Here is a 15,866-nt window from a genome sequence, read left to right on the forward strand (position 1 = left end):
CAAACACAATCTGAACAACAGGGGGCGCAAATGAACGGTCAATAGATGAGCCAAAAAGTAACAATTTAATGTTGTGAAGGTGCACAACGAATACACAGACAATCTCAGAATCTGATAACAGTCAATCCACAAAGGTGACGTGTGGGCAGGCTCGAGGATAGAAGACGTCTGTCCTGAGAAGAGCCGGAACCACACGATTTCCGCCGCCACAGAACCTGGTGAATACTGGAGCCGCCAAGTCCCGAATTCCCAGGTGATCACCGTCCCCGACTGTCGGATCTGGTACTGCTGGCGAAGAACAAAGACAGTCAAGTGTGGGTGTGTGTACACCCAGTAACAACAACGGTGGGAATGCCACCTCCACCTCTAACACACACTCGTGCAGCGTCTGTTTAACCACTTATCTGACGGACGTAGGACGAAACAGTCGTGACCCACGCCGGTCCTCTGGTTGACAGCTGCAACACAATAGCTCTGGAAATCACTGAATGCTGGCAGAGAATATTACCTCCAATGAAGTACGATATCTCGGCGATGAGGTGGAGATGACATCTGGGTTTTATGGAGTGATATGATGAAGAATGAGTGACAGCTGTCAGGAATTAATGAGTGACAGCTGTCACTCTCGGCTGTGTCCGTGGCGGCAGCGCCCTCTCGTGCCTGAAGCCCGCACTTCAGGCAGGGCGCCCTCTGGTGGTGGGCCAGCAGTACATCCTCTTCTGGTGGCCCACACACAACAAACAACAGCACATAGCTACAGATAAAAGAAGTCAAATATTTCTGCAGACAGCACCCAAAACAACTAAACAAACACACACACACAAAACAAAGGTTCCAGTAGGGCTGCAACAAATCAAAAACATATTTGGATCATTGATGAATCTGATGGGGTTTCGACACGATTAATCGATTAATTGATTAATCGGATTAGCGGGAAATTTTTTAAAAATGTTCCAGGGAAACAATTTTTGTCTCCTTCCATCACTTTATTTAACAACAGAAGATTATTTGTGAACTTAAAATACTTGAAAATCAACAAATCGTCAAATGTCCCTTGGCTGTTGAAATATAAAATAATAAAGGATAAAACAGTTTATAATAAAGAACAAAAATAGTTATTTCAAATGACATTGCTTTATCAAAGTGCTGAGTTGCCATAAAACAACATTGAAACATATAAATATTGCAAAATATATGGTGAAAAAAGAGGTAATTTTGTTGCTGCAAATGAGCAATTAGCATAACCGGTTAACCATAAAACCTAAATCAAAAACTGTAGCCGACTCATTATATGTGCAACATTCTCTGTATAACTTGTAAACTATGTGGTCATTTGACAATGACACATGTGACTCGTGTTTCTTTCTCTAAAATTGTATTGTAGCATTATTAGTTATATTATTACTATTATTATTGTTGCTATTATTATTAATATATAAATAAAAATAAGTTTAAAAATATTACAATTTGTAATACATTTGACTCTTTTACAACAACAAACACTGAACCATTAATTATTATACAGAAAACAAATGCACAAATGTGCTGAAATGCCAGCAGCTTAATGCTAACTTTAACATTGAAAACGCCATAGATACGCTAACACGTTCAGCATTAGCATAAAATACATCTATCAACTGTTTCAGAAGACCATAACAGGTCAGTTTAACATAAAAAAGGTAAATATTCCTCACAGACATATGCTTTTTAGGGTTTTAGTGGGAAAAAATTAAGATAAAGCAAAATAAAACAAATGAAACCAACTGTTGTGTGGGCCGCCAGAAGAGGATGTACTGCTGGCCCACCACCAGAGGGCGCCCTGCCTGAAGTGCGGGCTTCAGGCACGAGAGGGCGCTGCCGCCACGGACACAGCCGGGAGTGACAGCTGTTACTCATTACTTCCTGACAGCTGTCACTCATTCTTCATCATCTCACTCCATAAAACCCAGATGTCATCTCCACCTCGTTGCCGAGATATCATACTTCATTGGAGGTAATATCCTCAGCCATTTGTGTTTCCTTATAAGCTGTATATTGTGAGTGTTTGCAGGAGTACCGGCCCCTTTTCCTGTGGAGGCTGAGTGAGTGCAGGACGGCACTCTTTTCCTCTGAGGGATTACTGTAAATACATCAGCATTCTGAGTGAGAGGTGGAGGTGGCATTCCCACCGTTGTTGTTACTGGGTGTACACACACCCACACTTGACTGTCTTTGTTCTCGCCAGCAGTACCAGATCCGACAGTCGGGGACGGTGATCACCTGGGAATTCGGGACTTGGCGGCTCCAGTATTCACCAGGTTCTGTGGCAGCGGAAATCGTGTGGTTCCGGCTCTTCTCAGGACAGACGTCTTCTATCCTCGAGCCTGCCCACACGTCACCTTTATGGATTGACTGTAATTATATTCTGAGATTGTCTGTATATTCGTTGTGCACATTTCACAACATTAAATTGTTACTTTTTGGTTCATCTATTGGCCGTTCATTTGCGCCCCCTGTTGTGGGTCCGTGTCACTACACTTTCACAACAGGATATCTCGGCCAGCGTCATGGACTCCGAGGGGCGTCACCCGGCTGTTGAACGACCAATGGGAGAGCAGGGAGCGCAGGCGTCTGCAGGAGGCGTGATTGGTGAGCTGCAGCACATTCTCACCGCCTTTATGGCTCGGTTGGATCAAATGGCCGAGCAAAACATCCTCCTGAACCGCAGGGTGGAGGCTCTCTCCGCGCAGATGGCGGCGAGCGCTCAGGGCGCTGCTGCAGCTCCTCCTCCTGCCGACCCTGTGCAGGATATGAACGTTCCAGTGGTGGTTCAACAACCCCTTCCGCCATCCCCTGAAGCATACATAAGCCCTCCTGAGCCGTACGGAGGTTGTGTGGAGACGTGCGCGGACTTTCTCATGCAGTGTTCGCTCGTCTTCTCACAACTTCCCGTCATGTACGCGTCAGATGCTAGTATAATAGCTTATGTGATTGCTCTGCTTCGGGGTAAGGCACGTGCCTGGGCTATGGCGCTCTGGGCACAGAACTCACGGTTGTTATCAGCATACACTGGGTTTGTGGGGGAGTTCAGAACAGTGTTTGATCACCCTAACAGAGGAGAGACCGCTTCAACAATGCTGCTGTCAATGCGACAGGGGCGCCGATGTGCAGCCGAATTTGCAGTCGACTTCCGCATCGCGGCTGCGAGGTCTGGCTGGAATGACGTTGCGCTCCGCGCCGCCTTCATAAACGGACTGTCGTTAGTCCTGAAGGAGCATTTGGTTGCTAAGGAGGAACCGCGGGATTTAGATGGACTTATCGATCTCGTTATACGGTTAGACAATCGGTTGGAGGAACGCCGTCGGGAGCGAGGCGAAGGACGTGGCCAGATACGCGCCGCCCCTCTCCCTTCCGGTTTCGAAAAGAGGCCGCCCTCCCCACGCTCCACAGCCACAGCGCTCTCTGGGGCAACAGCTCCCCCTGCTGACGTTGTTAGTGAAACGCACAGGGCCAAAATGAACAGGCTGATCCGTGGGGAATGTTTTCTCTGCAGCTCAAAAGAGCACACACAGAAAAACTGCCCCAAACGGCCACAACAACAACCGCCCTCAGAGACTGGGCTAAGGGGGGGTCAAAACATTCACGTGGGACACACACAGGTTGCCACACGACTCCCAGTTACAATCCTGAGCGGGGATTTAACCCTTCAAACCCCAGCACTGGTGGACACGGGGTCAGAAGGGAATTTGCTAGACAGCAGATGGTCAAGGGAGGTAGGGCTCCCTCTGGTGGCGCTTCCTTTGCCATTGCAGGTGCAGGCACTAGATGGCACCCTCCTCCCTTTAATCACACACAAGACACAACCAGTAACTCTGGTGGTGTCTGGAAACCATCGGGAGGAGATTGAGTTTTTTGTAACTCCTTCTACCTCCCGCGTGATTTTGGGCTTCCCATGGATGTTGAAGCACAATCCCCGGATTGATTGGCCGTCTGGGGTGGTGGTTCAGTGGAGCAAAACCTGCCATCGGGTGTGTTTAGGATCCTCGGTTCCTCCCGGTTTACAGGCTAAGGAGGAGGTCAAAGTCCCTCCCAATCTGATGGCAGTGCCGGTTGAGTACCACGATCTTGCTGACGTCTTCAGCAAGGATCTGGCACTCACCCTTCCCCCGCACCGTCCGTACGATTGTGCCATTGATTTGGTTACAGGCACTGAGTTCCCGTCCAGCAGGCTGTACAACCTCTCACGACCTGAGCGCGAATCAATGGAGACCTAAATCCGGGACTCATTAGCTGCCGGGCTGATCCGGAACTCCACCTCCCCGATGGGGGCAGGTTTCTTTTTTGTGGGCAAGAAAGATGGCGGACTCCGTCCATGCATTGATTACAGGGGGCTGAATGAGATTACGGTTCGCAATCGATACCCGTTGCCATTGTTGGATTCCGTGTTCACCCCCCTGTATGGAGCCAAAATCTTTACTAAGCTGGATCTTAGAAATGCGTATCACCTGGTTCGGATCCTGAAGGGAGACGAATGGAAGACGGCATTTAACACCCCGTTAGGTCACTTTGAGTACCTGGTCATGCCGTTCGGCCTCCCCAACGCCCCCGCGACGTTCCAAGCCTTGGTTAACGACGTCTTGCGGGACTTCCTGCACCGATTCGTCTTCGTATATCTGGACGATATTCTCATCTTTTCTCCGGATCCTGAGACCCATGTCCAGCATGTACGTCAGGTCCTGCAGCGGTTGTTAGAGAACCGACTGTTTGTGAAGGGCGAGAAGTGCGAGTTTCACCGCACGTCTTTGTCCTTCCTGGGGTTTATCATCTCCTCTAACTCCGTCGCCCCTGATCCGGCCAAGGTTGCGGCGGTGAGAGATTGGCCCCAACCAACAAGCTGTAGGAAGCTGCAACAGTTCCTCGGCTTCGCTAATTTCTATAGGAGGTTCATTAAGGGCTACAGTCAGGTAGTTAGCCCCCTGACAGCCTTGACCTCTCCAAAAGTCCCCTTCACCTGGTCGGATCGGTGCGAAGCCGCGTTCAAGGAGTTGAAACGACGGTTCTCTACTGCGCCAGTTTTGGTGCAGCCCGACCCTAGCCGCCAGTTCGTGGTTGAAGTGGACGCCTCTGACTCAGGGATAGGAGCTGTGCTGTCCCAGAGCGGAGAGACCGATAAGGTTCTTCACCCGTGTGCCTACTTTTCACGCAGGTTGACCCTGGCTGAACGGAACTATGACGTCGGCAATCGAGAACTCCTTGCGGTGAAAGAGGCTCTTGAGGAGTGGAGACACCTGTTGGAGGGAGCGTCTGTGCCGTTCACGGTTTTCACTGACCATCGGAACCTGGAGTATATCAGGACCGCCAAGCGGCTGAACCCCAGGCAAGCCCGCTGGTCACTGTTCTTCGGGCGTTTTGACTTCCGGATCACCTATCGCCCCAGGACCAAGAACCAGAGGTCGGATGCCTTGTCCCGGGTACACGAAGAGGAGGTCAAAACTGCACTGTCGGATCCACCGGAGCCCATCCTGCCAGAGTCCACTATCGTGGCCACCCTCACCTGGGACGTGGAGAAGATCGTCCGGGAGGCCCTGGCACGGAGCCCGGACCCAGGTACAGGTCCGAAGAACCGTTTATACGTCCCACCAGAGGCCAGCGCTGCAGTCTTGGACTTCTGTCACGGTTTTAAGCTCTCCTGTCATCCAGGGGTGCGAAGGACCGTGGCAGTTGTCCAGCAGCGCTTCTGGTGGGCGTCTATGGAGGCCGACGTCCGGGAGTATATCCAGGCCTGCACCACCTGTGCCAGGGGCAAGGCAGACCATAAAAGGTCCCAAGGACTTCTCCAGCCGTTACCGGTGCCTCATTGCCCCTGGTCCCACATCGGCCTGGATTTCGTTACGGGCCTCCCGCCGTCCCAGGGCAACACCACCATCTTCACGATAGTGGACTGATTCTCCAAGGCGGCCCACTTCGTGGCCCTCCCGAAGCTCCCAACAGCCCAGGAGACAGCAGACCTCCTGGTCCACCACGTCGTCCGTCTGCATGGGATACCCACCGACATCGTCTCTGATCGTGGTCCCCAGTTCTCCTCACACATCTGGAGGAGCTTCTGCAGGGAACTGGGGGCCACCGTGAGCCTCTCGTCCGGGTACCATCCACAGACGAACGGACAGGCAGAGCAGGCCAACCAGGAACTGGAACAGACCCTCCGCTGCGTCACATCCGCGCACCCGACGGCCTGGAGTAACCATCTGGCCTGGATCAAGTATGCGCATAACAGCCAGGTGTCTTCTGCCACCGGCCTCTCCCCATTTGAGGTGTGTTTGGACATCCCCCTCCAAGTGGACTCCCCCAAGTTGAAGGACCGTTACATTGGACCTTTCCAGATCCTCAAAATCCTCAGTCCTGCCGCAGTGAAGCTCCGACTCCCAGCTTCACTGCGGATCCACCCGGTTTTTCATGTGTCCAGGATCAAGCCTCACCACACCTCACCCCTCTGTGCTCCCGGTCCGGCGCTGCCTCCTGCCCGGATCATTGACGGGGAGCCGGCTTGGACAGTGCGCCGGCTCCTGGACGTCCGTCGAATGGGCCGGGGGTTCCAGTATCTGGTGGACTGGGAGGGGTATGGACCCGAAGAACGCTCCTGGGTGAAGAGGAGCTTCATCCTGGATCCGGCCCTCCTGGCCGACTTCTACACCCCGACAAACCTGGTCTGGCGCCCGTTGAGGGGGGGGTCCTGTTGTGTGGGCCGCCAGAAGAGGAGGTACTGCTGGCCCACCACCAGAGGGCGCCCTGCCTGAAGTGCGGGCTTCAGGCACGAGAGGGCGCTGCCGCCACGGACACAGCTGGGAGTGACAGCTGTTACTCATTACTTCCTGACAGCTGTCACTTATTCTTCATCATCTCACTCCATAAAACCCAGATGTCATCTCCACCTCATTGCCGAGATATCATACTTCATTGGAGGTAATATCCTCAGCCATTTGTGTTTCCTTATAAGCTGTATATTGTGAGTGTTTGCAGGAGTACCGGTCCCTCTTCCTGTGGAGGCTGAGTGAGTGCAGGACGGCACTCTTTTCCTCTGAGGGATTACTGTAAATACATCAGCATTCTGAGTGAGAGGTGGAGGTGGCATTCCCACCGTTATTGTTACTGGGTGTACACACACCCACACTTGACTGTCTTTGTTCTCGCCAGCAGTACCAGATCCGACAGTCGGGGACGGTGATCACCTGGGAATTCGGGACTTGGCGGCTCCAGTATTCACCAGGTTCTGTGCCGGCGGAAATCGTGTGGTTCCGGCTCTTCTCAGGACAGACGTCTTCTATCCTCGAGCCTGCCCACACGTCACCTTTGTGGATTGACTGTAATTATATTCTGAGATTGTCTGTATATTCGTTGTGCACATTTCACAACATTAAATTGTTACTTTTTGGCTCATCTATTGGCCGTTCATTTGCGCCCCCTGTTGTGGGTCCGTGTCACTACACTTTCACAACACCAACGAAGCAGCAGCTCGAAGCACTCCTTCATTGGTTCAAGATTCAAAGCAAAGCTCGGTTGATTATATGGAAGAAACGAAACATTTGTGGTAAAACAAAGTTATTTAGCAACTAATCGATGACTAAATTAGTTGACAACTATTTTAATAATTGATTTTAACTGATTAACTCGATTAGTTGTTTCAGCTCTAGGTTCCAGTATAACAGCATCTACATATAACACAACTCAACCACACTCATCTAATACATATCTAGAAAATAGCATTTCTTTGTATAAATATTTGAACCTGTTGATATCTGGACATCTCTTAAGTTTCTCTGGTATATTATTACATTTTTTTGGGCCACAAATGGAGACACAAAAGAATTTCCAAGTTGACCGAGCGCCAGCAATTTAAAATGATACAAACCCCTTAAATTATACATTCCTTCTCTCTGCATAAAATATTCTTGAAGTCTGAAAGGTAATTGTTTATTTTTCGGTTTATGCATCAACTGAACAGTCTTAAATGAAATCATATCATAACGTTTTAATATCTTTGATTTAATAAACAACAGATTGTTATGATCCCAAACCCTGAATTGTGAACTATTCTTAATGCTCTTTTTTGAAGAATGAGTAATGATTGTAATGTAGTTTTATAGTTATTACCCCAAACTTCAGCACAGTGAGTCAAGTAAGATGCAATCAATGCACAATACAGAGTGTGTAATGATTTACCATCTAGAATGTACTTTACCTTATTTAATACTGCAATACATTTAGAAACTTTCTTTTGGATATGTTGAATATGAGCTTCCTAGTTAATTTTATCATCAATAATCACACTGAACAACTTATTCTCCTTGACATAATCTATATTTACTCCAAGTATATTTAACTGTACATAATGTTCATAATTTCCAAATAACATCATTTTAGTTTTAGACCAATTTAATGACAGTTTGTTCATGTCAAACCAACTCTTCAACTTTATCATTTCAAGTATCAAATCAAACAATAATTTCTGCAAAATGTCTCCAGAACAAAACAGGTTTGTGTCATCAGCAAAGAGAACTGCTTTAAACACATTGAAAACTTAAAAACTTAAGTCCCAGCAGAGAGCCCTGGGGAACCCCACAAACAGATATGCAGAACAGCAGTCCCCGATTTTAACAAACTGCTTTCCTCCTTTAATCCAGTTCAGAGGCACTCCTCTAATCCCATAAAGTTCCAACTTTTGAAATAATATGTTATGATTGATTGTGTCGAAAGCCTTTTTTAAGTCAATAAATAGACCTATTAATAATTCCGTTTGATCCACATGTTTATTGATCTCTTCAATTGCATTGCACAAAGCCAAAGCAGTGGACCATTTCACTCTAAAACTATACTGACAGTCATCAAGCAAGTTGTGTAGTTCAATAAATTTATCCTGTCTGTTATTGTAAAGTTTATCCAGTATCTTAGAAAACTGTGACAATATAGACACAGGCCTGTAGTTAAATTTGGTGGTTGGCTCTCACTGCGGTATTGTATCACTTCCTGTTCCGGAGCACAGCGGTGTTTTTCTGTATCTGTTAGCTGTTTAATCTGCGCAGTTAGATTGATCTAGTTATCTAGATTACGATTTGTTTCCCAGTGTAATCTTTACGTGCCTTAACTAAAGCACTCCTTCTGCTGAATCACCTCTAAATTATTTACACATTATTCACTTTGCGTGTTTTTAGGAATCCACTAGCTTAGCGTAGCTACTAGCTCTTAGCCGATTTAGCATGGCGGCTTCTCCTGTCTCTCCCGCACTTTTCTGCTCTGGGTGTGAAATGTTTAGTTATTCCTCGGCCTCCTTTAGCAGTAACGGTACTTGTAATAAGTGTAGCTTATTCGTAGCTTTGGAGGCCAGGCTGGGCGAATTGGAGACTCGGCTCCGCACCGTGGAAAATTCTACAGCTAGCCAGGCCCCTGTAGTCGGTGCGGACCAAGGTAGCTTAGCCGCCGTTAGTTCCCCCCTGGCAGATCCCGAGCAGCCGGGAAAGCAGGCTGACTGGGTGACTGTGAGGAGGAAGCGTAGTTCTAAACAGAAGCCCCGTGTACACCGCCAACCCGTTCACATCTCTAACCGTTTTTCCCCACTCGATGACACACCCGCCGAGGATCAAACTCTGGTTATTGGCGACTGTTTTGAGAAATGTGAAGTTAGCGACACCAGCAACCATAGTCAATTGTCTTCCGGGGGCCAGAGCAGGCGACATTGAAGGAAATTTGAAACTGCTGGCTAAGGCTAAGCGTAAATTTGGTAAGATTGTAATTCACGTCAGCAGTAATGACACCCGGTTACGCCAATCGGAGGTCACTAAAATTAACATTAAATCGGTGTGTAACTTTGCAAAACAATGTCGGACTCTGTAGTTTTCTCTGGGCCCCTCCCCAATCGGACCGGGAGTGACATGTTTAGCCGCATGTTCTCCTTGAATTGCTGGCTGTCTGAGTGGTGTCCAAAAAATGAGGTGGGCTTCATAGATAATTGGCAAAGCTTCTGGGGAAAACCTGGTCTTGTTAGGAGAGATGGCATCCATCCCACTTTGGATGGAGCAGCTCTCATTTCTAGAAATCTGGCCAATTTTCTTAAATCCTCCAAACCGTGACTATCCAGGGTTGGGACCAGGAAGCAGAGTTGTAGTCTTACACAACTCTCTGCAGCTTCTCTCCCCCTGCCATCCCCTCATTACCCCATCCCCGTAGAGACGGTGTCTGCTCCCAGACCACCAATAACCAGCAAAAATCTATTTAAGCATAAAAATTCAAAAAGAAAAAATAATATAGCACCTTCAACTGCACCACAGACTAAAACAGTTAAATGTGGTCTATTAAACATTAGGTCTCTCTCTTCTAAGTCCCTGTTGGTAAATGATATAATAATTGATCAACATATTGATTTATTCTGCCTAACAGAAACCTGGTTACAGCAGGATGAATATGTTAGTTTAAATGAGTCAACACCCCCGAGTCACACTAACTGCCAGAACGCTCGTAGCACGGGCCGAGGCGGAGGATTAGCAGCAATCTTCCATTCCAGCTTATTAATTAATCAAAAACCCAGACAGAGCTTTAATTCATTTGAAACCTTGTCTCTTAGTCTTGTCCATCCAAATTGGAAGTCCCAAAAACCAGTTTTATTTGTTATTATCTATCGTCCACCTGGTCGTTACTGTGAGTTTCTCTGTGAATTTTCAGACCTTTTGTCTGACTTAGTGCTTAGCTCAGATAAGATAATTATAGTGGGCGATTTTAACATCCACACAGATGCTGAGAATGACAGCCTCAACACTGCATTTAATCTATTATTAGACTCTATTGGCTTTGCTCAAAAAGTAAATGAGTCCACCCACCACTTTAATCATATCTTAGATCTTGTTCTGACTTATGGTATGGAAATAGAAGACTTAACAGTATTCCCTGAAAACTCCCTTCTGTCTGATCATTTCTTAATAACATTTACATTTACTCTGATGGACTACCCAGCAGTGGGGAATAAGTTTCATTACACTAGAAGTCTTTCAGAAAGCGCTGTAACTAGGTTTAAGGATATGATTCCTTCTTTATGTTCTCTAATGCCATATACCAACACAGTGCAGAGTAGCTACCTAAACTTTGTAAGGGAGATAGAGTATCTCGTCAATAGTTTTACATCCTCATTGAAGACAACTTTGGATGCTGTAGCTCCTCTGAAAAAGAGAGCTTTAAATCAGAAGTGTCTGACTCCGTGGTATAACTCACAAACTCGTAGCTTAAAGCAGATAACCCGTAAGTTGGAGAGGAAATGGCGTCTCACTAATTTAGAAGATCTTCACTTAGCCTGGAAAAAGAGTCTGTTGCTCTATAAAAAAGCCCTCCGTAAAGCTAGGACATCTTTCTACTCATCACTAATTGAAGAAAATAAGAACAACCCCAGGTTTCTTTTCAGCACTGTAGCCAGGCTGACAAAGAGTCAGAGCTCTATTGAGCTGAGTATTCCATTAACTTTAACTAGTAATGACTTCATGACTTTCTTTGCTAACAAAATTTTAACTATTAGAGAAAAAATTACTCATAACCATCCCAAAGACGTATCGTTATCTTTGGCTGCTTTCAGTGATGCCGGTATTTGGTTAGACTCCTTCTCTCTGATTGTTCTGTCTGAGTTATTTTCATTAGTTACTTCATCCAAACCATCAACATGTTTATTAGACCCCATTCCTACCAGGCTGCTCAAGGAAGCCCTACCATTATTTAATGCTTCGATCTTAAATATGATCAATCTATCTTTGTTAGTTGGCTATGTACCACAGGCTTTTAAGGTGGCAGTAATTAAACCATTACTTAAAAAGCCATCACTTGACCCAGCTATCTTAGCTAATTATAGGCCAATCTCCAACCTTCCTTTTCTCTCAAAAATTCTTGAAAGGGTAGTTGTAAAACAGCTAACTGATCATCTGCAGAGGAATGGTCTATTTGAAGAGTTTCAGTCAGGTTTTAGAATTCATCATAGTACAGAAACAGCATTAGTGAAGGTTACAAATGATCTTCTTATGGCCTCGGACAGTGGACTCATCTCTGTGCTTGTTCTGTTAGACCTCAGTGCTGCTTTTGATACTGTTGACCATAAAATTTTATTACAGAGATTAGAGCATGCCATAGGTATTAAAGGCACTGCGCTGCGGTGGTTTGAATCATATTTGTCTAATAGATTACAATTTGTTGATGTAAATGGGGAATCTTCTTCACAGACTAAAGTTAATTATGGAGTTCCACAAGGTTCTGTGCTAGGACCAATTTTATTCACTTTATACATGCTTCCCTTAGGCAGTATTATTAGACAGTATTGCTTAAATTTTCATTGTTACGCAGATGATACCCAGCTTTATCTATCCATGAAGCCAGAGGACACACACCAATTAGCTAAACTGCAGGATTGTCTTACAGACATAAAGACATGGATGACCTCTAATTTCCTGCTTTTAAACTCAGATAAAACTGAAGTTATTGTACTTGGCCCCACAAATCTTAGAAACATGGTGTCTAACCAGATCCTTACTCTGGATGGCATTACCCTGACCTCTAGTAATACTGTGAGAAATCTTGGAGTCATTTTTGATCAGGATATGTCATTCAAAGCGCATATTAAACAAATATGTAGGACTGCTTTTTTGCATTTATGCAATATCTCTAAAATCAGAAAGGTCTTGTCTCAGAGTAATGCTGAAAAACTAATTCATGCATTTATTTCCTCTAGGCTGGACTATTGTAATTCATTATTATCAGGTTGTCCTAAAAGTTCCCTAAAAAGCCTTCAGTTAATTCAAAATGCTGCAGCTAGAGTACTGACGGGGACTAGAAGGAGAGAGCATATCTCACCCATATTGGCCTCTCTTCATTGGCTTCCTGTTAATTCTAGAATAGAATTTAAAATTCTTCTTCTTACTTATAAGGTTTTGAATAATCAGGTCCCATCTTATCTTAGGGACCTCGTAGTACCATATCACCCCAATAGAGCGCTTCGCTCTCAGACTGCAGGCTTACTTGTAGTTCCTAGGGTTTGTAAGAGTAGAATGGGAGGCAGAGCCTTCAGCTTTCAGGCTCCTCTCCTGTGGAACCAGCTCCCAATTCAGATCAGGGAGACAGACACCCTCTCTACTTTTAAGATTAGGCTTAAAACTTTCCTTTTTGCTAAAGCTTATAGTTAGGGCTGGATCAGGTAACCCTGAACCATCCCTTAGTTATGCTGCTATAGACTTAGACTGCTGGGGGGTTCCCATGATGCACTGTTTCTTTCTCTTTTTGCTCTGTATGCACCACTCTGCATTTAATCATTAGTGATTGATCTCTGCTCCCCTCCACAGCATGTCTTTTTCCTGGTTCTCTCCCTCAGCCCCAACCAGTCTCAGCAGAAGACTGCCCCTCCCTGAGCCTGGTTCTGCTGGAGGTTTCTTCCTGTTAAAAGGGAGTTTTTCCTTCCCACTGTAGCCAAGTGCTTGCTCACAGGGGGTCGTTTTGACCGTTGGGGTTTTACATAATTATTGTATGGCCTTGCCTTACAATATAAAGCGCCTTGGGGCAACTGTTTGTTGTGATTTGGCGCTATATAAAAAATTGATTGATTGATTGATAGTTAGTAAAAAGATGTTTGTCACCAGATTTAAATAAAGGTATCACCTTTGCCACTTTCATACCATTTGGAACAATTCCCGTTTGAAATGATTTATTAAATATATATGCTAATGTTTTAGCAATTTCTGTAATTATCTGCTTTACTAAGGTCATATGTATATCATTATGATCAGTTGACTTTTTACTTTTACAGGTGCTGACTAACATAACAATTTCCCTCTCATCAACTGGGCCAAGAAACATAGTATATGGATTTCTCTCAATTAATTGCTGGTTTACCCATGTAGTGTGTAGAATGTGAACTGCTAAATCTGGGCCAATATTAGCAAAAAATGTATTAAAACTGTTCACTACTTGGTTCATGTCGTATTCATCTTTATTATTATAAGTAAAATAAGTTGGGTAATTCTTTGATTTGGGTTTATTTCTTAAAATACTATTCAGTATTTTCCATGTTTACTTTGTTATTTTTATTATCGTTTAGAATTTTTCCAAAGTATGATTTTTTACAATTCCGCATAATGGTTGTTAATATATATTTTATAGTACTTATATTTAATTTCTGCCTCAGTTGATTTATTTCTAATAAAGTCTCTATATAACATTCTTCTTACACACCAGCTGCAGTCCCTTTGTCATCCATGGATGAGCCTTATACTTGTTATTTACACTGTAATGTAGAATTGGACAATTTTTGTTATATATATCAAGAAATATATTTTCGAATTCAACATATGCTAAATTGGCATCATTCTCCATATAAATGGAATTCCAATCTTGCAGACGTAAATCATTTTTTAGGGTGGTAATAGCTTCTCCATAAATCTGATCACTATAACTTAACTTCTTCCGGTGCTCCATTTGTCTTAATTATCACTTTACAATTTCTTGTCCAAGTCGCCTGAATTTTCTGTTGCTTCCGGAGGATTCTAGCTTCTCTTGCTATATCAGCATTTTTCTTTGTCAAGTGTTCATTAATGTACACATTTGTTCCTCTCAATTTCCTGGCCTGCTTCAACAAATCATTCTTAATTTTCCTGTTCTCAAACGTGATGATAATGGTTGGTTTGGCCTTGTTATCCTTCATAGGTAATGAGCAACAATCTGCAGTCTTACTGTTACTAATGTGGATGTCCTTTGACAAAAAAAAATGATGATCTGCTGCTCCAGGGAAAGTGTTTCTTCCTGCGTTTCACCCATAGTTCCAGCGCTGTTAGCTGCTACCCTGGTGTATGATTGATGTCTAGTGTTCAATCCTGTTCCAATAACATCATCATCATCATCATCATATCATAATAGTTTTATTGTCTTTTTCTTGCATCAGTTTTCTCAGCTCACATACCTTCTTCAGTAAACCCAGCAGTTCATTCTGTTTTTTTAACCACACCGCTCAAGTAACAGGAGTAAAAGAAATGATTATAACCTTGTGTTTATTAGAAGTGCGCCATTCAAGCCAAACACCAAGGAGACAAGAATACATCATCCATGTCCAGTTGGTCGTGTCCACTGCAGCTTGTCCCCCCCCCCATCACATCCATAGACCTTCTTTTTGGCCTCCTTCTTCTTCTCTTCCTATCCGATGGTTCCTCAGCATCCTTCTTTAATGTCACCTGCACCCCTGTTCTGCATACGCCCATCCTGTTACAGTCTCACCTCTCTGACGTTGTCTTTAAATTGTCCTGCTCTCTTCATGTAGTTAATCATAGCATCTTCAGCTCTGTCCTCGTGTCTTTTTGATAGTGTCACAGCTTCTTTCCCGTGTTTCTCTCCACCCTGCCTGCACTCTCTTCTTCACCGTTCTACCACACGCTCCACTACTTCTGATAGTTGACCCCAAGTATTTAAACTGGCTTCACCACTACTCCTTGTAACGTCACTATTCCACTGGTGCTCCTTCTTGCTCTTACTGACTTTCATTCCCCTTGTCTCCAGAATGTATCTCCACCTCAGTCTGCTCTCTACTCTCACAACAGATCACATCATCATAGTCCATGGAGACTCAATTCAATTATTTATTTTTTTCATTTATATAGTGCCAAGTCATAACAAAGTTGCCTCAAGGCCCTTCACACAAGTAAGGTCTGACCTTACCAACCCCAACCCCAACCCCAGACTCCTGCATGATTTGATCTCATCCATCTTGCAAACAAAAAAGGACTCAGAGCCGGTCTTTGATGTCGTCCCACATTCACCTTGAATGCCTTTTTCATTCCTGTAGTCCATATCTCACTGCTGTCACAGTGTCCTCGTACATGTCCTACACC

The sequence above is a fragment of the Thalassophryne amazonica genome, unplaced genomic scaffold, assembly GCF_902500255.1.
Source record: "Thalassophryne amazonica unplaced genomic scaffold, fThaAma1.1, whole genome shotgun sequence".
Lineage (NCBI taxonomy): Eukaryota > Metazoa > Chordata > Actinopteri > Batrachoidiformes > Batrachoididae > Thalassophryne > Thalassophryne amazonica.